Source organism: Gossypium hirsutum, chromosome A05, assembly GCF_007990345.1.
Source record: "Gossypium hirsutum isolate 1008001.06 chromosome A05, Gossypium_hirsutum_v2.1, whole genome shotgun sequence".
In the NCBI taxonomy this organism is placed as follows: Eukaryota; Viridiplantae; Streptophyta; class Magnoliopsida; order Malvales; family Malvaceae; genus Gossypium; species Gossypium hirsutum.
In genome coordinates this window covers 67333880-67359553 of record NC_053428.1, presented here as the reverse complement: position 1 = coordinate 67359553, position 25674 = coordinate 67333880, and the positions used below count along the sequence as shown (strand labels likewise).

Sequence of the window (25674 nt, the reverse complement as noted above, 5' to 3'; positions counted from 1 at the left end):
AAATTTGAAATTTATACATATCAAGAATAATCTTATACCAATACCACAAGATTCATGATGTAACACCCCTTACCCGTATTCAACGCTGGAACAGGGTATGAGGCATTACCTGTAACACCCCTAACCCGTATCTGTCACCAGAATAGGGTTACGAGGCATTACCAGATAATACACATCATTCATATACATTTATACATTCATAATCAATATCCATTCAACTTATCCACAATGTCCCTTATAAGGTCCTATGAGACCTTAAAACATGCTTAAAAGTGGTTCGAGACTAAACCGATTGCATTTGCAAACTTTGGGGAACTTATAAAATTTTCAATCATTCACAGGTCACATGCCTGTGTGAACAAGCCGTGTGCCTTACACGGCCACCAGACACGCTCGTGTCACAGACCTGCCAAAACAGGGCATACTTACTGACTTGCACCACACGGCTGATGACACGCCCATGTGCCATGGCTGTGAGAAAACTGGAGGGGTTACTTGTAATACCCCTTACCCGTATCCAACACCGGAATAGGGTACGAGGCATTACCAAAACACATACACTTGTAAACGTATTTAACCGAGTTATAAAATTTCATCAAAATTAAAACTTTCAAAATAATTAACATGTTTCTATAACTTTTCACAATATATCCTCAAAATATTATAATCATAATAATTAGGGTCTGCGAGACCCGATACATACTCATGCAATTTAATGCTTCATTTCCATTTCATTCAATTCGCAATTTCTCATGCTCATAATTTAAATCATATCACTAGCAATTTCCATTTAATTCACGTACAATTCAATGACATCAAATTCAAAACTAATACGTATTTACCATTTAACTCAATGTTTATTGATTATACCATTCAATAACACATTTATGAAATTCTCAATTTAGCAATGAAAATATCACTTTAGTTTGAATAACAACATCGTCCTGATATAAATACACTACCACTTATCCATTTACTTTAATTCTTTTGGGCCCATTTGTTACTTACCATCCTTAATCAAATTAGGGAACACGAAAAATTGAGTACTTCACTTTCACTTTGCCATAGTATAACTATGGTCTTACGTATGATCACTTATCACTTGTCCCTGATCAGATAAGTGTAGCCACCTATCACTTTGTTTCTTGATCAGATAAGTGTAGCCACTTATCACTTTGTTTCTTGATCAGATAAGTGTAGCCACTTATCACTTTGTCTCTTGATCAGATAAGTGTAGCTAAAGCTATCACTTATCACTTTGTCTCTTGATCAGATAAGTATAGCCGAAGCTATCACTTATCACTTTTCACTTGTCACTTGATCAGATAAGTGTAGCCGAAGTTATCACTTATCACTTTGTCACTTGATCAGATAAGTATAGCCGAAGCTATTACTTATCACTTTCCACTTGTCACTTGATCAGATAAGTGTAGCTAAAGCTACCACTTATCACTTTGTCACTTGATCAGAAGTACTCAAATCCGGCGTTCCGCTCAATTTGATCATTTATTCATATATCAGGCTTACCAACATGTGTTAATTCATAAACCATTCATGGTATTATTTCATGCCAAATCATATACTGAATATACCATACACACATACTATGAAACTTTATTTTCACACATGAGCTTAAACCATGACCAATAATGCACAAAAATAAGCATCATTCATATTTCATCGTTTATGAGTTATAATCAAACATATGACCATTTATACACGAATCATTCATATATTTCCCAATTTTCCTCCTCCTCCTCTCCATTCCACATCCTTAATGTGTATAACACACTTAAACAACATTAACCATAATTTCAATATTTACTAACATGTATATTCAAAGCTGTTTATCCGAGTCAGAGTCACTAAATTATTTTTATCCGGAGCTACAGAGCTCCAAATTAAGATCCGTTAATTTTACCTGAAACTAGACTCACATATCTTCATACCATAAAATTTTCATAATTTTTGGTTCAGCCAAATAGTACAGTTCATTCTTTAAAGTTTCCCCTGTTTCGCTGTCTGACAGTTCCGACCACTCTTCACTAAAAATTAATTATCTCATTGTACAAAATTTGGATGATGTTTTAGCTTGTTTATTCTAAAAATAGACTCATTAAGGATTCTAACCATATAAACTATAACTCATAATCATTTTGTACAATTTTTAATGATTTTCCAAAGTCAGAACAGGGGAACCCGAATTCATTCTGACCTTGTCTCACAAAATCTATTATATCTCATGATTTACAATTCCATTGCTCACATCATTTCTTTTATAAGAAACTAGACTCAATAAGCTTTAGTTTCATATTTTATTCATCCTCTAATTCAATCTCTACAATTTTTGGTGATTTTTCAAAGTTACACTACTGCTGCTGTCCAAAACTGCTTTAGTGCAAAATGTTGATTTCCATTTTACCCCAAATTTCACAGTTTATACAATTCGGTCCTTTCTCAATTAACCCCTCAATTAATCTAATTTTCTCAATTAGTACTTTACTAGACATTATAAGTTGTTACACAACTATTGAAATTCAGAATTTTCACATATAACTCTATCTTCAAACTCTTTTACTATTAGGTCCCAAACATTCACTTTCTATTCAATTCTTTCAATAAAATCAGCATATGAACAATTTAAAGCTCTAATTTCATGCTAAATCATCATATACTTCCAGCACATATTCATATCAACTTTCAACTTCTTTCATAAAATCAAAAACTAATGGATTTAACAAGTGGGCCTAGTTGTAAAAGTCATAAAAATACAAAAATTTCAAGAAATAGTCAAGAATTGAACTTACTTGTAATAAAAATATGAAGAACCAGCTTGAAGAAGCCCTTCCATGGTGTTTTAGCTGATGAGAATTCAGAAAAATGAAGAGAGATCTAGATAATTCCACTTGGGTCCTAACTTTATTAAGCAAATTTTGCAATTTTCCAATTTTGCCCTTAATTCTCCTTACTTTCTTGCTGATTTCATGCCTCTGCCGTCCAGCCCAAATAGACCTTGGGTCTATTTGCCTTTTAAGCCCTCTTCCTTTTATCATTTAAGCTATTTATCATTTCCCAAAATTTTGCATTTGTTACAAGTTAGTCCTTTTTGTTCAATTAATTATCGGAACTTTAAAATTTCTTAACGAAACTTTAATACTAACTTTTTAACACTCCATAAATATTTATAAAAATATTTATGGCTCAGTTTAAAATCCCCGAGGTCTTGATACCTCATTTCGATTCTAATTATTTTAATATTTATTTCTAGTGCACTATTCACTATTTCAAAAATTTTCCTAACTTCATATTTAACTTATACTTACTAAATTAATAATATTTTCTACCCATTTGTCGAATTTAGTGATCTCGAATCACCGTTCTGACACCTCTGAAAATTCAAGCCATTACATTTTTTTTTTCGTCGGATTTGTGGTCCCGAAACCACTGTTCCGACTAAACCTAAAATCGGGCTATTACATTACTGACTTGGGTCACACGGCCAGCCACACGCCCATGTGCCAGCCCGTGTGCCACACACGACCAATAGACACCCCCATGTGTCTAGATCGTGTCAAACCTGTAGGGTATACTAACTTAAATTCGAAGGGTACCCCAGGGTGTAAACCCCTAACCCACACCCATTGCCGGAATGGGGTTACGAGGCATTACCGATCATAAAACAATTCAGAACAGACTTTCATTTCAAAGTTAATCCTCTAGTAATAATTATTTTTTTAAAAGCAACTAACATGCTTCCATCCTATAATTCATATAATTACCAAGATTTTATTTAATCAATACAACAAAGAATCATGAAAATCGGATGTTAAATTCATAATCAAATATATGTCATTTACATAACAATCATACATTATACTATAACAATTATGGCACTCAGATAATTTAAATATAAAATATCTATTATCTTACTATTTTTATACACTTACTAATTAGTAAGCAAACACATATCATCCCATCTTATAAAAATGATATATTCCATTATAGCATTTGTTTACCTAAATACAACACTTGTATATCATAAATACATGTAAGTAATAATCCATTTAGCATATGCCAAAATATATCATCAACTTAACCAATTGAACCACTCAAATAAATTATTCAAAATGTTCCATTAATGAGTCATTGAAAACGATACATATCATATTCAGCTCATGTCTATTTGGCAACCAAAATTTACTTATACATATTAATCGATTTTCAAATAATTATCAAATCCATGTAATCAAACATATCATTATTTTATAACATAAGCATATCCTAATGTACCACAAATGAATAACATTCATTTTACTAATTAATGCATTACATATTATAACTCGAACACAAACATCATTTACTCCATAACCAAAATACCTCCTTTTATCAATATACATATATATCTTGAGTTAATAAATATGTCATACCATTTCTTCTTGTGCAAAAACTATATACATATATGCATGCAGGTGCCGAATCACCAAGATGTCTATAACCCTTTCACATATTTTCACCATATAACCAAGTTCGCAAGTACATTATACTAACTTCCAAATCAATTCATGTTACAATTTATGCTTTATAAGAATAAATCAATAACCAAATGTAAACATATGTTCAAAGCATGAATCTTACATTCCATGTAATAAACATATCAAACTTATATCATGTTCGGATATAATCAAACAACCTTTAATACCAAATCACATTTAACACATTGACCAAATACAACAATCAAATTTACATATACCTTTACCTATGCATACCATAGCCGAATCAACCACATTTTCATCCATAATCATTAACCATTTCAAAGCATATAATACCTACAGCAAATACTATACATTCATAGCATGTAACATTATAACCATGATGTACATAATCCATAAGCAACATAACCAAATTCAAACATAAAAGTTAAGCCATTTTCGCATGACTTAGATTACATGTAACCATAATTCAAAATTTCGAAGCATAATCCAGCTATACATGCCATAGATTCGAAAATTCACTTATAAAGATACCAAAGACAGTCGATAGTGTGATAAGCTTCTCTGACGATTCCCGAGCTCGCAACTTGAATCCAAAATCTATGAAACAAAGCTAAACATGAACACACACAGAGTAAGCTTCCATAGCTTAGTAAGTCATAAGCAAGTAAACACCTAAATGACATAATCAAATCTTTTAAACTAAACCAAATTTTACTATCATAATTACTTTAAATCTTAAGCTTACAATTTCATGTATTTTATATATACTTTCACATATAAACTGTTCATGGCCGAATGTACATATACATATTCTGATAAACTATCATTCGATTTCCAAGCCAAAATATCTTTATCATAGCTAGTACATATACACTTTGTGCATATATTCATAAATCAAAGGATAACAATCACATACATATTTACATTATATGGCCGAATACACACACACACACAGACACATATATATAAGCAAAATATCTTTCAATTTCAAAGCTAAATATCATTATGTGAACACATATACATATACTCGTGAATCAAAATATAACATCATATGCACATACATAACAAAGGCCAAATATACTTCACATGGCACACATGTTCATATTAGTAACTTACTTACCTAATTTCAAGTAGGTAATAAATCAATTCATACCTGATCATTTTAGTTTTTTTTTGCACATTCGATCACAACCTGTCGTTTCCTGATGAACCATTTGGAATTGGATAGGACACTCAGATAATCACACATATTGTACAATGCCAACATCTAAGACGTGGTCTTACATGTAATCGCATATTGATGACACTGTTCCAGACAGGGTCCTACTCGCACACATATATCGAAGTCACATATCGATGCCAACGTATAAAACGTGGTCTTACTCACACACATATATCGATGCCATCGTCTTACTCACTCATCAGATATCGGAATCCTATATCATGACATATGTATTCCAGCTATTCATAAGGTTCATACGAGGCTTTTGGACGTAGTAACTTGGTCGAAAAGAATTTATAATCATGGATGCCAAACTTGAACACATACGACTATTAGGTATATATATTCACATATTTAATTTCAACATGTATAATTTGCATTTAATTAAAATTGACAACATCAACTCGCTTATAAACTTACCTTGGACGATGTAAAACAGAGCGGGACGACTAGTCGACAACTTTAGTTGTCTCCCAATCCAAATCTGATTTCTTTGGTTCTTAATCTAAACATATTCAAATTAAACTTGTTCAAACATATTTTCATTCAATTTAGTCCAAAAACACATAAATATGAAAATTACTATTTTACCCTGACATTTTACACTTTTTACAATTTAGTCCCTATTACACAAAACACAAAATATGCAAAATTTCACTACACCCATGTTAGGCCGAATGTTCCTAGTGTTCATACAAGTCTAGATATTTCATTTATTTCACATTTTAGTCCCTCAATTTATCATTTTTGTAATTTAGTCCAAATTACTCAAAATCATCAAAAACTCTAATACAAAACATGTTAACACAAAACATATCTTTCATATTTCATCATCAAACAAAAAAAATCACAAGCTTTCAACAATGGCATAACTCAAAATATTCACCAAAATAAAAAATTCAAGCATGGGTCTTGTAGATAACTTAGCAACAATCTCAAAAAAGTAAAAAATTATCAAAAATCGGGCTAGTTACATGCCTTAATCAAGATCAAGCATGGCCGAAACCTAAGCTTCCTTTTCTTTTCTTTATGTTTTCATATTCGGTCACAAAGAAAAATAATGAACATGTAACACCCCTTACCCAAGACCATCGCCGGAGTTGAGCACGAGGTGTTACCAGACTTATCTTACTTGTTCGGGGCATAATTTTTTTTAAAAAAAATTAATTCCCTCGCATTCATCCAATAAATCCCTAAAAAGGGCCTTTGAGGCCATAAAACATGCAATTAGAATGGTTCGGGACCGAACCGGGAAAATTAAAAAAATTTCAATTACTTACACAAATCAAAACAATTTATTTCACTATTCATAATAAAACTGTCCATCTGCGTAATAGTCACTAAATTAATTATAACTCGAGTTACGAAACTCGAAATTTAAATCCATAAATTTTCCCTAAAACTAGACTCATATATATTATTACCATAGTGTTTTCAAAATTTTTGGTTTGGCCAATTAGTACAGTTTATTCATTAAAGTTTCCCCTATTTTGCAATTTAGCGGACTTGACCTCTCTTCACTAAAAATTGATTATCTCATTATACAGAATTCAGATAATGTTTCCATTTGTTTCTAATGAAAATAAACTCACTAAGGAACCTACACATATAAATTATGACTTATAATTCTTTTTTTAAAATTTCTAGTGATTTTCTAAAGTTGGAACAGGGGATCACAAAGTCACTCTGAACCAGTCTTACAAAAATTTAAATATCTCAGAATATAGACTTCCTTTGCTTGCTATGTTTCTTTATCTCATTCGCCATTTAATTCCATTTCTACAATTTTTAGTGATTTTTCAAAATCATGACACTGCTGCTGTTTCCTAACTGTTCCATGGCCAACTCTTACTCTTTCATAGTTTCTTTGCATCAAACCTCATTTAGGCATACATAATACCAAAACATGTTCTTATTTAGCTATATCATAAGCTAATCATTACCAAGTATTCACATGCCATTCTTTAATCATATCATAAGGACATACACACACAAAATAGCCAAGTCCTTTTACATGCCATAACTTAAAGTATTTCTAGTCACAAAATACCAAGATAACTCATTGATAGTGTGAGGCGATCTCCGACGTCCTTTCGATTTTTTGAGTTGGCTTTGAGATACTATAAAAAAGAGAGAAAAAAAAGGGAGTAAGCATAAAGCTTAGTAAGTTTGCATGTAAATAAATAACAACAATCTAAATGAATTATCAAGATAACCTGAACCTTTCGAACATGGACTTATCTTACCTTCCCTTTGGTACACTCTTTAAATTTTCCGTTGAACCACTTGGAATACTAAGGATACACGGGTACCTTTCCTTTTTAAACTTACCATTGCCATGTCTTGACATGGTCTTACATGGTATCCTTGCCTTATGAACTCACCATTGCCATGACTTGGCATGGTCTTACATGGGATCTTTGTCTTATCGTAGTTTATCAATGCCATGTCTTGACATGGTCTTACATGATTTCCTTGCCTTGTAAAACTTACCAATTCCATGCCTTGGCATGGTCTTCCTTGGTATTTTTAAACCCTAATGTCATGACATTTGTATCCTACACATTCTTAAGGTTCAACCGGGACTTTTAAGTATCATTTCTCCATCATTTCTTGCTTGAATCATCAAGGAATAAATTTACAAAATAAATATATAGATACTAAAAAATAACATCATTAATTATAAATAATAAAACATTGCATTCATTTACCACAAACTTACGTCGAAACAAAATACGATCAAATATTTTGATTTAGTCCTCAACCTTTTTCTTTCCTCAGTCTAACCCTGAATTTCATTCTTCTTGATCTATAATAGCAAATTTAACTTATTTAATATTCACATTTATCAAAACACTCCTTAACTCTAACTTTGGCAAAAATATGATTTTGCCCCTAAACTTTTGCATATTTACACTTTTTCCCCAAGGCTCGAAAATGAAACTTTATCCCTAATTATTATGTTTTATGACTTGCTGATCATTTATTTACCTACACCAACATCAAATTACCACTCTAACATGTACTTATGACCATTAGATATTTTTACCGATTATGTCGTTTTACTCGTTTTCGTTCAAAATCGCTTAGCGCAAGTCATTTAACATAATTTCAAGCTTCATATTCTACCATAAAACATCAAAATAAACATATTTCACCTATGGGTATTTTTCCAAATATGAACCCTAGGTAAAATTCTTACTAGAATAAGCTAAATCAAGTTACTGGGTGATGTGATATGAATCGTAATAAGTTTTATAATTTATGAATGTCCATTCTCGAAAACTAACTATTATCATGACAAAGGCAACCGCACCTTATCGAACAGTAGTATAGCTTATGGCAAGACCAGGATGTCTAACCCAAAGGAACTAAAAGTACTAGTATTAACTTTCTTTTTATTATCTAGCCTAAAAATAAAGGGGTTTGTTTTATCTAAACTAATTACTAAACTAAGAATGCACAGGAAGTAAATTGGGGAAATAAATTTTGGGAAAACTGAATGATTTGGACACTACTAAGGGAAAAATCCACTTAGACTTCACTTGTTATTGACTCTGAATCAGACGATTTATTCACTTGACTTGATCCGTAGAAATCCCTAAGTTATATTATTATCTCTTTCAAGACTAACAACATCTAACCGTAGCTTGATTAATTGAATTCTCTTTTTAATTAAAACCCCCAGTGTTGCATTAACTCGATCTATGGATTCCCTTATTAGGTTTCACCCTAATCCGGCAAAATTATGTCACCTTATCTCTAGGCGTGCAATCAAATCCGCTTAATTATGTTAGATCTACTCTTAGATAGGGACTCTTGCTCCTCTGAATAAGCACATCAACACTTGCATCAATATCCTGGAATATTAAAGCAAGAATTAAGGACTCATAATTAAGAATAGGTCAAATATTTATTATATAATTCATATAATAATAACAAGATCCGTCTTAGGTTTCATTCCCTTTAGGTATTTAGGGGTTCAGTTCATATTTATGAAAGAAAATATCTCAAAAGAATAATGATAACAAAACATAAAGAAAACACAAGAACTTTTGAAGGGAATTGAAGGGAGATCTCCAGTCTTGAAGATGAATCTGGCTTCTGAGATGGATCAATTGGCTTTCCTTGAGTAATTCCTTGCCTCCTACTCCGTGTGTCCCCTTTAATCCTCCTCTCGTGTGTTTAAATAGGCTTTAGAATTCCTAAAAGCCCTCAAGAGTGGCCTTTTCCGAATAGGACTAAACTTGGGCTTGACATGGACATGACCGTGTGACACGCCCATGTTTGATTTCTTTAATCCGTGTTCAAGGCTATTAGATAGACACGGGCGTGTGGTCTGCCCGTGTACGAAAGTCCAGGCCGTGTTGATTTCACATGTTGGTCCATTTTCTTCGTTTTCGACCCGTTTCTCACTCTTTTTACTCTCCTATGCTCACCTAAGTATAAAATATGAAATTAAAGGATTAGGAGCATCAAATTTCACCAAATCTAAGGATAATTCATCCAAAAATATGCTCTGCATAGGGCAAAAATATGTATAAATTATGGTTTATCAAATACCCCCATACTTAAGCGTTTGCTTGTCCTCAAGTAAAATCCTCAACTCACAATCAAAATAAATTCTTCTCAACTTATAATTCTCATCAATAGTCTCTCAAAATAATCCATAAGTAGTCACACATTGAAAATTGAACTCGAAGAACATCAAAGTTTCAAGCATTCTAAGTTGAGCATTTTATTACGAAAACATAGGTGTCACCCCTTATCTAAGTAATCACCTTTGATTCAAAATATCACAGAGTTTCACATCCTCACTTAATATTCACTCAAATCACTCGAGGTGTTTAAGGACAAGAAATTTAGCACTCAACAGTCAATATGAAAAGTTATTACCATAGGCTTGCGTGAAAATCAAATATCCACCACTATATATTGAGATGATACATCAATCAAAAGGTCTTTTAGAGGGTTGTAACTTGGCTTTGGTTAGGGGGTGTGGTCACAAGCTGAAAAAGAAGGTTAGAATCGAGATTGAATTGAAAAATTACTTAACTAGAAAAACACTACAATTGATAATTTACATTCCTAATTGAGCTTTTCTTCATAGATATGGAATTAAATACTTAGGCTCAAAAAACAAAAAAGTACTACTAATATGTATGTATGTATGTATGTATTTTTTTTAAGAACATGTCAAGTAACATAGGCTAGCTATCAAAAATAAAACATAGGTAAGCAATTTATTCAAATCAAATCTTGATAAAAACAGGGATCAAATTAATTTAGGGTATTCCAACAATAATGAGTTATGGGTTAATATTGAGGGTAAATCAATTAATGGCTTGTTAGGCTAAAGGGGGTTTACTAAGGATTAATTATGGAGGTAGCTTTTATGGAGTGAGTGGGTTAAACCTAGATGCCTTTATCATCTCAACAAATCAAATCAAAGGTATGGTCTTGACATGCTTAATCAAGCAAGTTCTAGAATAACGATTAGATATTGACGCACTCAAAGCAACAATAAAAGTGAGCATGAAAGAAATAATATATGCTCTAAGGGCTCAAGATCTCACAAAAGTTATGGCTTTTTGTTGTTTAACCTGTGAATTTCAACTTAAGATAATACCTAAACTTGGGGAAACAACCTAAAATTTTTTTAATTTTCAAGAATCAACTTTTCATGCTTGATTCCTTAATTCCTTTAAAGTTTAAATAGTCAATGCATAAATGCCTATGTTTTAATTCAAGACATATCAATAAAAATAATAAATTAATCAAGATTCATTCTAATAGTGATATGAGTGATTCACGTGAGAATAAGACAAAATTCAGGGATTTTTCTGATATAAATAACCCCCCACACTTATGATGTACATTGTCCTCAATGTACAAAGATAGTATTACTGAAAAATATAGATATAAGAGAGGAAGAGAAGTGAAACTTCCTGAATTTGTGGATGAATTCCTTGAATTGGAGTTATTGAGAATAATCGGCCAAGGCAATGATGAGAGTGGAGGAGGATACTCCGATGGTGGTAGAGGTTCGTTAGTCCATTAGTCCGGTGCCAAAAGAATATTATATCTGGTAGTAGCTATGGTCGTGGTCGAGCAGGACATGGCAGTCGTGGAGAACCTTTTCCAGTGGAGTTGCAATTTCTTAAATAATAGTGAGCTTTGGAGCTCTTTATAACTGCGATAAAATCACTAACTCTTTAGAAAATATAAAGAAGCATAATTACTCGTAAAGAAATAGCTGAAAACATAAATTATCTAATATTAATTATAAAACCTAAAGATGGAATAGTATTAAATGGAAGTAAAATAAAAAGTACTTTAAGAAGATAAATAAAGATAAAAGTGAAAATAAAAATAATAAATAAAAAGTCTTTAAACATCGTCATCGCCGGATGGATCGTGAGGTGGTGGTGGCGAAGAGATGTGAAGGTGTTGACAAATCTGATGTAGAGTAGCATCAACGTGATCAAAGCACTAGAAACACTGCTACTCAAATCGAGTAAGGCGCTCAGAGATGTCAGAGTATGAAGCCGCCGCATGAACTAGACGACGAATGGGTGGTGGCTGAGACGGTGAGTCCTCATGACGTGGAGGGACATCATCAGTAATGTCCTCTGGGTCCTCCTCCTCGATGGGCTGGACCAGGTGGTACTGGGGAGGGTCAACTCCACGTCGTCGCTCGATCATCCTCATATGTAGCATACTCGAGATGCCCAGTGGGGATATCTGACCAATAAGGTTGAGGGAAGATGCTTTCACCGTCGTGTTGAGGAGGCCAAAATACCGCGCCAGGTGAGTCACATAAGGGTTGATGGATATGACTCCCTTCTTATGCGGCTCCGTCTGATGGCAAATGGCGAGGCCAATGAAATAGGCAAGGTCGAAGATGTGCCCGTTCACCATACTCCATAAAAGTAGGCGTTGTGAGTGTTGATGATGCCGGTGCTCTCTCACCGCCCTGTCAGAGTGTGGGCCAAGATAGCGTGTAAGTACCTCAAGGATGGGGCAAGGGCCAATGCCTTAGAGCGGTTGGGGTCATAGGTGGCTGAAGCAGGAACGAAGGCCCTCCAGCAGTTAGAGGGAGACAAGTGGATGTGGCGATGGAGGGTGTCAAAATCATCATCGTCCATGAACTCTTTCGTATAGAGCCCCAAAGTGACGCCGAACTCAGGTACGCTCAACTGGCAGACTAAACTGCCGAGACGGAACTGGACCATTCTGGGATCATTGAACTTTGTCATAACTACTTGAAGATGGAAGGTCGAGTAGAGTTTGAGTGTGAGTTCGAGGTACATCGGCTCGATGATCTTGAAAAAGAGCCCCCATGGGTCAGTCGTCAGAAGGCCTCGGATCGCATCAGCTAGTTGGATTTGTTCAATTGCTGCCCAATCAATGCAGCGACCCATACTTAGGGGTCGGGCCCATAGTATCTGAAAAAGTTCCTCCTGTGGTCCCGAGGGAAACTGGAGGAATGGATGCCTGATTTCGGCAGTGGGACCCGAGGAAGATGCTGCTCCTTTTCATTTATTTGAGGCGGGGACGACAGTCTTTTTAACTTCTGGGTTCGTCATTGTATTTGCAATGAAAAGGCGAAGTTATGAAAATAATCCCTAAGAATAGCACGGAAAAGGTATACAAGCACATTAGAACTAAATGGAAATACCTCATAGGTGTTACTGACTAAATAGAAATATCAAATCATTATTATCATTCGGAATATTAGAATAGTGTCAACTAAATACCTAGTGACTGGATATGGGAATATGGACTATGGCATGAAATCTATGGAAACACAAGAAAGAATGAATGTATCACAATGTATTGACTAAAATGGAAAAGAATAACAAGCATAAGCATGACTGTAGTGAGAACTATGAATATTAATAAAAAATTATCCAAATAAATAAAGAAATAGCATAAGATTAGTGAAAGAAATGAAGGTAATAGGGAGGAAAGAATAGACAAACGCAATAGTTCTTGGTGGAGGGAGGAGTTAGTCATTTGGGGAGAGTTGTCGGCCAGCCACAAGCGTGGGAGTGAGGGTGTGTGAAGAAGTTGCAGCGGCTAGGATAGGGGTTTTAGGGAAAAGGGATGATGAATAGTGAGGCGTTTATATAGATATTGGGGTACACGGTCGTGGGGCATGCCTGTGTGCCCTAATTTTAGCCCGTGTGTATCGTGATTTTCAAATTTGAGTGCATCTGAAATTCGGCCCATGCCCGTGTTCTTTAGGCGTGTTGATGCACACGACCGTGTTGCACAGCTGTGTTCTACTTCGTTCACTTCTCCCACGTCCGTGTATGTATGTTGATGCCGTGTTGTTTTATTAGTCTTGACCACGAGCACACCCGTGTTGTTTTCTCAGTTTCAACCATGGCCTCTAGACACGGGCGTGTCGCACGGCTATGTTGTTTTGACAGATTCAACCACGGCTATGTCGCACGCCTGTGGCAACTTATCGACTCTCGTGTTAGGGAAAAATTTTGCTCTGTTTTCACATGGCTGTATCGTACGGCCGTGTCTCCGCCCACGGTATGATCACAGCCTAAGGCACGCCCGTGTGCTGGCTGTGTGGATTTGGACAATCTATGTTCAAAGACTTAGTTAATGAATTAGATGTTAAAAACTAAAATTAAAAGAAGTTAACACTGTTAGTGCTCGGGTTGCCTCCCGAGAAGCGCTTATTTATAGTCTAAGCTCGACTTACCTCTCTGTTGTGTGGTCATGTTGGTACGAGGAGTTTACACTCCTCATCCCTGTTATCAATTTTATCAAAATAAGGTTTTAGACGAGTACTATTTACCTTGCACGTACCGAATTTGGGATGAATTACCTCGACTGTGCCGTATGGTAAAATGCTAAGTACCGTAAGAGGGATTTCTCCATTAGGTTCAGAGGTGGCAATCCGAGGGTTTGCTGCATCTAATAGTACTTTGTCTCCAACCTTAAGTTGATTTGGTGAAATATTTAGCTTGTCATGGCATGGTTTTGGTTTATCGTGTGATCTCGGTTTCTGTGTCCGCCACTCATCTAGTTCCTCGACCTGTAGCCTTCGTTCTTCATAGATGGGTCCTTTGTCATTACTCGAACATGGCTTAGGTGTGTTCTTTGAACGTGTTTCCTGCAAAGAAGGTTTCACCACATGATTAGTATTAGTAGTACGATTTATAAAATCACCCTCGATATTTGATTTGTTACTTGAATTACAAGCTTGAAGAGTGGTTGTTTCCTCACCCACACAAAGTGTGAGTTCACTTGTACAAACATCAATTATAGTTCTAACAGTTGCTAAAAGGGCCTTTGTAACACCCCTAACTCGTATCCGTCGCCGAACTAGGGTTACAAGACGTTACCAAACACAACACAGTTAAATACAATCATTCAAGTCAAAACATGCATAAAAATTATACCAACTTATTTATAATAATTATAAAACTAGATTAGTAACCATCTATTCAATTATGTAAATCACAATCACATACAAAAGAAAATTTTTTTTATTTATTAAATCACTTATTCGATCCAACTAACAAACATCATATCATATTACATAAATATTATTACTCCAATAGCTAAATCATATGAACAATAATCATATCATTCAAGTTTCTAGATAATAGTCAAATATATTTTATTTTATCCATTTATAAACATCTATTTCATAAGTACATTTCTAATCAAACCACATACATATATAAATACATCTAAGCATATTCGTATATATATCAATATAACCAAACCAATAAGTTACTCACAAAACCAATTAAATATGATAATGTCAATGTGACCAAACTGAACATATAAGCATCAAATAAAACTTATATTACCTTTTGTTTTACCAATACAAAGTTCACTATTCATTTGGTCATTTATTTCAATGCATTACCCGAATATAAACATACCTAAAATCATGCTATGTTCAAGGTTACATTTTCTTTATTTTACCCTACCATTTCATATGCGTATAACCTTCCATGGAAATGAATTAATATACATATATACCAACCATAATTTACACATCAAACCAAATCATTATATACTTATACATATACAAATGCCAAATCATGACTAACTTACTTACATAACATTTATATTTTATCACCTAACCAAATACAAATATATTTATCCAAACACAAAACCTACATACCATGTAATAAATATATCAAAATAAACTCTTATCAAGTTCGAACATAACTGAATTTCCATTTATGCTAAATCACATGTAACACCTTAACCAAACATCTCAACCGATTTCACATGTATATTTTATCTTAGCAAGAATCATGGTCGAATCAACTAACATATTTAGGACAATATGTACCTTGACCGATTCATCATCCACATCCAAATTCATCAACCATTATCAATACATATAACACATATAAACGTAACTAAAGCGTCACATACTTTCATAGCATATTAGCCATTTTCGCATGGCTTTATACACAACCCAAAATTAACATTTCCAAAACATACTTTAGCTTATACATGCCATAATCTTTAATTTAACTTATAAAAGTACCCAAAATAGAGGATAGTGTGATGAGCTTTGTAGACGATCCCGAACTTGTAGCTTGACTTCTAAAAATCTATAAAACAAAAACAAATATTTACGTGATAAGCTACTATAGCTTAGTAAGCTATAAGCAAATAAAAAACTAATGATATAACTATCTCATAGTAAATTTAACCGAACTATACTAATATGAGTATACTTAGTCTCAAACTACCATATTCATTCATGACATTTCATTTTATACAAAATTCTCACCTTGGCCAAATACCTATAAAACCAACATAAATAATTCATATTCCATTTACAATCCAAGACATCATTAAACAATCGAATTCACATATATTCATAACTTTTACTCAAGCATCATAATATATATACCATCATATGTACATTATCCAAATGACCAAATATACTTGGTACCATGATAAACTGTAATTTATACATATTTTTACCCCATGCTTGACACATTTTATGAATGATTTTTCCTTAGAATTGGTGAATTTGATGCTCCTAATGCTTTAATTTCATGTTTTATACTTAAGCAAGCATAGGAGAGCGAAAGGAACGAGAAACGGGCCAAAAATAGAGAAAATGGGCCAAAGTACAAAATCAACACGGCCTGGACTTCCTCACACGGGCAGACCACACGGCCGTGCCAATTTGGTAGAATTGAAGCATGACTCACATGGGTAGAACACAAGCCTATGCCATTCTAACAGGTTCGAGCATGGCCTGAAATAATCGGACATGGGTGTGTCACACGGGCGTGTCCCTGCCGAGCCCAAATTGAGTCCAATTTGGAAAAGACTAATTTTGAGGGTTTTTAATTTTGAGGGTTTTTAGGCATTCTAAAGCCTATAAATACGCTTTAAAGGAAGAGAAAAAAGGGGAGGCGCAGGAAGGAAGGAAGGAATTACTCGAAGAAAGCCGATTGATCCATCTCAGAAGCCGGATTCATCATCAAGACTGAAGATCTCCCCTCAATTTCCCTTTAGGAGTTTTGGGTTTTCTTTATGTTTTGTATTCATTATTCTTCTGAGATGTTTTCCTTTTTAGTTATGAACTAAGTCCCCTTAATACCTAAGGGGAATGAAACCTAAGACGAATCTTGTTATTATTTTCTAAATTGTATGATAAATATTTAACTTGTTCTTAATTATGTGTTCTTAATTCTTGTTTTGATATCCTAGGATACTGATTCAAGATAAGCTCTTATTCAGAGGAGGAATAGACCCTGTCTAAGAGTACATTTGTCATAATTAAGCGGAGTTGATTGCGCGCTTAGAGATAGGGTGACAAGATTTTGCCTGATTAGGGTGAAACCTAATAAGAGGATCCATAGATCGAGTTAATGCAACCCTAGGGTGTTAATTAGAGAAAAGTCTCAATTATTCAACCTAGGGATTAGACGTTATTAGTCTTGAATAGGGATAATAACATAACTGAGGGATCTCTGCGGAACAAGTTAAATGAATAAATTGTCCGATTCGGAGTCAGAATAATAAGTGAAGTCTAGGTGGATTTTTCCTTAGGTATTCTTTTAATTCAATCATTTTTCCAAAAGTAATTCTGCAATTCTATTTTCTGTGAATTCTTAGTTTAGTTAATTAGTTAGTTAAAACAAACCCCATTATTCTTAGGCTAGATAATAAAAAGACAATCATTACTAGTACTTTTAGTTCCATTGGGTTCGACAATCCGGTTTTGCTAAAACTATACTACTGTTCGATAGGTACACTTGCCTACATCACGATAATAGTTAGTTTCAAGAACGATTAATTATAAATTTATAAAACTTATCACACAAAGTCACGCGATCAAGTTTTTAGCGTCATTGCCGGGGAACTAAGATATTAGGAACACACAATTTTTATTACTTTAGCCATTAATTTTCCTTGCAAATTAATTTTATTTTAATATTATTATTTATTAATTTATTTTTTCATTTTATTTTTATTATTATTTATTAATTTACTTTTTCTTTCTCTTGGCAGGTTTTTTATAGTTTATGACTAGAAGAAACCCGTCAGGACCACTACTTTTTGACAAAGAAATCGATCGCACAGTTCGTAGAAACCAAAGAGAAATAAGGTGAAGTTTAAGATACACAGAGAACAAGCAAGAGGATGATACTTCAACAACAACCGAGGAGATGGTTGAAAACCAAGAAAATTTGCTACCTCCTGCAATTGCTGTTAATTAGAATCCTGCTCCTCGTACTATGTATGATTATGCTAAACCTACTTTAACAGGAACTGAGTCAAGTATAGTTAGGCCTGCTATTGCCGCGAATAATTTTGAACTAAAACCTGCCACTATTCAAATGATATAGCAATTTGTTCAGTTTGATGGTTTACAATATGAGGATCCAAACACTCACTTGGCAAATTTCCTGGAATTCTGCGATACATTTAAAATTAATGGTATTTCTGACGATGCCATTTATCTTCGGTTATTCCCTTTTTCATTAAGGAACAAAGATAAACAGTGGTTGAACTCGCTACCACGAGGGTCAATTACTACTTGGGAACAAATGACTGAAAAATTTCTATTAAAATATTTTTCACCGGCTAAAACAGTCAAATTACGTAATGATATCTCTTCGTTTGTGCAGATGGACTTAAAAACTCTTTACGATGCATGGGAGAGATACAAGGACCTACTGCGAAGGTGTCCTCACCATGGATTACCCCTATGGTTGCAAGTTCAAACATTCTACAATGGTGTGAATCCCTCGACAAGGCAAATGATTGATGCAGCAGCCGGAAGAACCATCAACAACAAAACACCTGAAGAGGCTTACGAATTTATTCAAGAGATGTCACTGAATAACTATCAGTGGCAAGTCATGAGAACTAAGCCAACTAAAATAGCAGGTGTTTATAACATCGATTCGGTTACTATGCTGTCAAACCAGGTAGAACTTCTAAATAAAAAGATTGATGGTTTACTTGGGTCTACTCAGGTACATCCAGTAATGAGGTGTGAGACGAATGGAGGAGGAGCATGCACAGAGTATCAGCCCCTCAACCCTAGCATCGAGGAGGAATAAGTCCAATATATGGGTAACAATAACTCTAGATCCCAAAATAACTCATATAGTAACACTTATAATGCAGGTTGGAGGAACCATCCCAATTTCTCATGGGGCGGTCAAGGAAATCAAAGACCACAACATCCTTCGGGTTTTCAACAACCACCCTATCAATAGGAAAAGAAATTGAACCTTGAAGAGATACTATCTAAATTTATCTCGGTGTCCGAAACTCATTTCTAGAACACCGAGATAGCACTTAAAAGTCAACAAGCGTCGATCCAAGGGCTTAAAACTCAGGTAGGCCAGCTGTCCAAACTAATCTCCGAACGACCACAAGGTAGCTTGCCAAGTAATACTGAACCCAACCCAAGGGAACAGCTCAACGCGATTAATGTTTAAGATGAAGAAGGAATCGTTGAGCCTGAGCCAGAACCGAGACAACAAACTGTGGTGAGCAGAGATCAAGGTGAGGTACGTCATGATAAAAACAATTCAGTGAATGTCGAATATAAACCTCGTGTGCCATACCCCAAAGCGACAAGGAAAGACCGCTCAGATGAATAATTTGGTAAATTCCTTAAACTCTTAAAAAAATTACACTACCGTTTTTTGAAGCTCTATGACAGATGCCAAACGCAATGAAATTTTTAGAAGAGCTTTTAGCAAATAAGCGAAAGTTGGACGATGCGTCACATGTGGAGCTAAACGCAGTTTGCTCACCTATTCTACAAAATAAATTACCCAACAAACTAAAAGATCCAAGGAGTATTACGATTCCTTCTTAATTGGTAGTTTAAATGTTAATAATGCATTAGCTGATTTAGGGGCTAGTATTAACGTCATGCCCTACAAAATGTTCAAAAAATTAGGTCTTGGGAAACTCAAACAGACTAGGATGAGTATTCAATTAGCCGATAGATCTGTTAAATATCCTAGGGGTATTATAGAAGACGTACTTGTGAAAGTAGATAAATTCATATTTCCTATTGACTTTGTTGTGCTTGACATGGACGAAGATGTGGAAGTGCCTTTAATTTTAAGGCGCCCATTTTTAACCACTGCTAGGGCTGTAATCGATGTGGGTGACGGTAAATTGGTACTTAGAGTAGGTGACGAGGAGATTATATTTAAAATTTATGATCCTATGAGATTTTCTAGGGAACAGGATAATTCATGTTATTTTATTGACTCTATTGATCATACTACTCAAGACTCTTTTCAGGAATACAGAAGGACATGACGAAACTATATCTAGCTCAAGAAGAGGAGACAGATGATGAACCTAACGAGCATTCTTTAAGACAAGTAGAATATGAGGGCATTAAGATAAATGAGGAATTTAAGCCAAAACCCTCTATTGAAGAGCCTCCCAAACTAGAACTTAAACAATTACCAAACCACTTGGAATACGCATTCCTTGGAAATAATTCTACATTACTAGTTATTTTTGCTTCTAACTTGCAACCCAATGAGAAAGAGGAATTAGTCCAAGTATTAACATAAAAAGGCCATAGCGGGTAAAATTTCTGACATTAAAGGAATCAGCCCTTCTTTTTGCACCCACAAAATTTTGATGGAAGATGAATACAAACCGTGTGTGCAAGCTCAAAGACGACTGAACCCCAACATGAAGGAAGTTGTTAAAGCCGAGGTAATTAAACTTCTAGATGCTGGAATTATTTATCCTATTTTTGACAGTTCTTGGGTAAGTCCAGTGCAGGTTGTCCCTAAGAAAGGAGGCATGACGGTTGTGACCAACGAGAAGAATGAATTAATCCCAACAAGGACAGTCATAGGATGGAGAGTTTACATTGACTACAGGAAACTGAATGGTGCCACAAGAAAAGATCACTTCCCCTTGCCATTCATTGACCAAATGTTGGAAAGATTATCCGGGCACATGTACTACTGCTTTCTAGACGGATTATCTGGCTACTTCCAAATCCCAATAGCTCCTGAAGATCAAGAAAAGACGACATTCACATGCCCATATGGTACGTTGGCTTATCGTAGAATGCCTTTTGGATTATGTAATGCTCCTGCCACTTTTCAATGTTGTATGATGGCCATCTTTGATGAACTCATGGAAGATATCATGGAAGTATTTATGGATGATTTCTCAGTATTCGGTAACTCTTTCCGTCCCTGCCTTAAAATTTTAAAACGAGTTTTAATAAGATGTGAGGAAACGAACCTTGTGCTTAACTAGGAGAAATGTCCCTTCATGGTTCAAGAAGGTATTGTATTAGGGCATAAAATTTCTAGTAAAGGGATTGAGGTGGACAAATCTAAAATAGAAACAATCGAAAAATTACCCCCTCCTTGTTTAGTTAAGGCTATTAGAAGCTTTTTAGGACATGCTGGTTTTTATAGAAGATTTATTAAAGATTTATTAAAGATTTATTAAAGATTTATTAAAGATTTATTAAAGATTTATTAAAGATTTATTAAAGATTTATTAAAGATTTATTAAATAGCTAAGCCTTTGACTAAATTTCTAGAATAAGATATACCTTTTAATTTCAATTAGGAGTGCTTAGAAGCATTTAATACTTTAAAGGATAAATTAATTAATGCTCCAATTATAATTGCACCTGATTGGAACTTACCATTTGAATTAATGTGTGATGCGAGTGACTTTACAGTAGGTGCAGTATTGGGACAGCGAAGAGACAAGCATTTTCACCTATCTATTTTGCTAGCAAAACTTTGACAGCTGCACAAGAGAATTATACTACTACGAAAAATGATTGCTAGCTGTGGTTTTTGCATTTGATAAATTCTGATCATATCTCATATTGTCTAAAGTCATTATTTACACTGACCATTCCGCCCTTCGCTACCTTTTAACTAAAACTGATGTAAAAACTCGACTCATTCGATGGATTCTCCTATTGCAGGAATTTGACTTGGAAATTCAGGATAAGAAAGGAGCTGAAAATCTCGCGGCTGATCGTCTGTCCAGGCTTGAGAACTCCAATACCAAGGAACTAGATGAAGTTGAAATAAATGAGTCGTTTCCTGAAGAATAATTTTTCGCTATATCTGACTCTAAGGTACCTTGGTTTGCAGACATCGCGAATTTTTTAACCGCTAGCATTATCCCAAAAGGGTTAACACATTCTTTAATGATGTGAAAAAATACTTTTGGGACGACCCCTTTCTTTTTCGCAGATGTGCAGATCAAGTCATTAGAAGATGCGTTACAAGATCCGAAACATCAAAAATACTGGAACATTGCCACTCAGGGCCAACACTATAGTGGAACTAAGACCGCACATAAAATACTTGAATCAGGTTTTTACTGGCCCTCGTTATTCAAAGATGCTAACAGATATGTTACTTCATGTGACAAATGCCAACGGACAGGTAACATATCTAAACATGATGAAATGCCTCAAAACTATATGCTTTCATGTGAAATATTTGATGTTTGGGGTATCGATTTCATGGGCCCATTCCCCAGTTCATTTGGGAATAAATACATCTTTGTAGCAGTTGATTATATGTCCAAATGGGTGGAAGCCCAAGCTTTGCCTACTAATGATGTTAGAGTGGTAGTGCATTTCCTTAAGAAACTCTTCTCGAGGTTCAAAACACCTAGAGCAATTATCAGTGACAGGGGCACTCATTTTTGTAATACCTAATTTGAAAAAACTCTTAGGAAATACGGAGTTCATCATAGAACAACCACCCCATACCATCCACAAACTAATAGACAAGTTGAAGTGGCAAACCGAGAAATCAAACGGATCCTTGAAAAAATAATAGAATCAAATAGAAAAGATTGGGTAATGAAAGTAGATGATGCCTTATGGGCTTACAGAACTGCTTTTAAGACCCCCATAGGGACATCACCTTACAGACTTGTTTATGGAGAAAGTTTTCATCTACCATTCGAACTAGAGCATAAAGCTTTTTGGGCTATTAAATTTCTAAACCTTGATCCCGAACTTGTAGGAAAAATAAGTTGATGCAGCTGAACGAGCTTGATGAGTGGCGAACCAATGCATACGAAAAATCACGCTTATACAAGGAGGCAACAAAGCGGCGCCACGACACTTGTTTAAAGTAACAAAAACAATTTGAAGTTGGAGATCTTGTCCTGCTATACAACTCAAGACTCAAATTGTTTCCTGGGAAACTTAAATCAAGATGGTCAGGACCTTTGCTAATTCAACCTATTCTTCCATATGGGACAATAGAGGTAAGTCACCCATCACACGGTACTTTCAAAGTAAATGGACATCGTCTCAAACTTTATAATGGTGAGAATTTTAAAGACGAAGGAGAGGAGCTATGACTCCATAAACCACCCTGAATAAACTAATAAGGTAACAGTCGAGCTTAGACTATAAATAAGCGCTTCTCGGGAGGCAACCCGAGTACTAATGGTTTTAAATTATTTAAATTTCAATTTTTTAAACATCTAGGTCACTAACAGAGTTTTTGAGAACAGGTTCCCAACTCCGCACGGCTGATCACACGGTCGTGCTTCAGGCCGTGTGACAACCACGGACATAAACACGGCCATGCATTACGGCCGTGCGAAAATAGAGTAAAAGTTATCTTTCCCAACACGTGATGCGATAAGTGGCCACGGGCATGCGACCTAGCTGTGGTCAAATCTGCCAAATGAACACGGGTGTGCGATATGCCCGTGTCTAGCACCCGTGGACGACATTGTCAAAATAACATTGGCGGTCGCAGAGTTACACGACCGTGGGAGAAGCGAACCACATCACACATGGTCGTGTAACATGATCATTGAGCCAAATACCTAGACAAATGGGCGTGCCCGAAGGCCGTGTGATGACATCTCACTTCATGACAAACACGGGGGGGGGGGACACGATCCACACGGATGAGTGAACTGGTCGTGCCACTTGAAAAAAATTAGATTATCTATTTTATTTTATTTTTCTTTCATTAATTTTTGAAGATTCTTTTGTTTTTAAAATGGCTTATCTTTATGATTACTATCAAATTATTCCCTCAATTCTCCTTTTGTCCTTCAGAATCATGTTTGTCCTCCAGCTGTATTTCCAGCAACTCGCTCTCGCTAATCCAGGAATTTCATCCATTCTTAACTCAGGAAGTTTCACTTTTCTCCCTATCTTATTTTTATATTCTTATATCTATCTTTGTACATTGAGGGCAATGTACATCTTAAGTGTGGGAGGTATTCATTTCATTGTCAGAAAAAATCCCTGAATGACTGCTTTGTTCTCTTGAAAAGCTCTCATATCATATTTAGGATAAATTTTGATTGATTTATGATTTTGATTGATATATCTTGAATTAAAACATAAGCATTTATGCATTGATTGTTTAAACCTTAAGACATTAGAGAATCAAGCATGATAAGTTGATTTTTAAGAATTTAAAATTTTAGGTTGTTTCCCCAAAGTTTAGGTATTACTTTGAGTTGGAATTCACAAGTTTTAAACATCAAAAAGCCATAATTTTTGTGAGATTTTTCAGCCTTTTGAGCATCTATTAATTCTTTCATGCTCACTTTTATTATTGCTTTTAGCGTCAGTATTGAACTGTTATTCTGGAACTTGCTTGATTATGCATGTCAAGACCGCACTATTTGATTTAATATGTCAAAATGAGAAAGGCACTTACGATTAACCTACTCATGCCATGAAAAGCCTACCTCCATGATTAACCCTTAGTTAACCCCGTTGAGCTAACAAGGCATTTCTTGTATTACCCTTAATATTAACGGTTAACCCATTATTGTTGAAATCTCCTAAATTAATTTGATCCCCATTTTTGTCGAGATTTGAATTGAAATAGTTGATTAACTATGTTTTATTCTATTTTTTAATTTAACTTGTTCTTCAAAAAAAACATGTATACATATTAGCAGCAGTAATCTTCTGAGCTAAAGAAGTTAAATTCCTTATTCTGAGAAAAGCTCTATTGTACGCAATTAATGACTAGCTATTTTTCTAGTTAAGCAATTTTTCAATTCAACCTCGATTCTAACCTTTTCTTTTAGCTTGAGACCACACCCCCTAACTAGGCCTTGTTATAACCCTCTAAAGACCCTTTGATTGATGTTTTATCTAAGTGGTGGAGATTTGATTTTCATGCAAGCCTATGGTAATGACTTTTCATTATGGACTATTGAGTGCTTCATTTATTGTCTTTAAACACCTCGAGTGTAACATCCTGATTTTTGGGTTCTTTACGATTCTTGATATTTTAAGTAAGTTTCTAAAATTTGGTATGTGATTATGGAATTCATAATTTGGGTATGTAAATGGGCTTATGGAAGGCCCATGAGTTGGCCAAAACCCGGTAGAATTTTTAAATTTTGGACTTAGGAGTTAGGGGTTTTGGCTAGGTGCCCTTATATAAAGTTGTGGGTAACATG

General features: G+C 34.9%; 1 non-coding gene across 1 annotated transcript; it reads right to left on the bottom strand.

Moving 5' to 3' along the window:
• Positions 1 to 18831: 18831 nt before the first annotated feature.
• On the bottom strand, positions 18832 to 18937 carry LOC121230141 (small nucleolar RNA R71). The gene has a single exon (XR_005928093.1). It is a non-coding gene; the product is annotated as a small nucleolar RNA R71 (small nucleolar RNA).
• Between the last annotated feature and the right edge of the window lie 6737 nt (positions 18938 to 25674).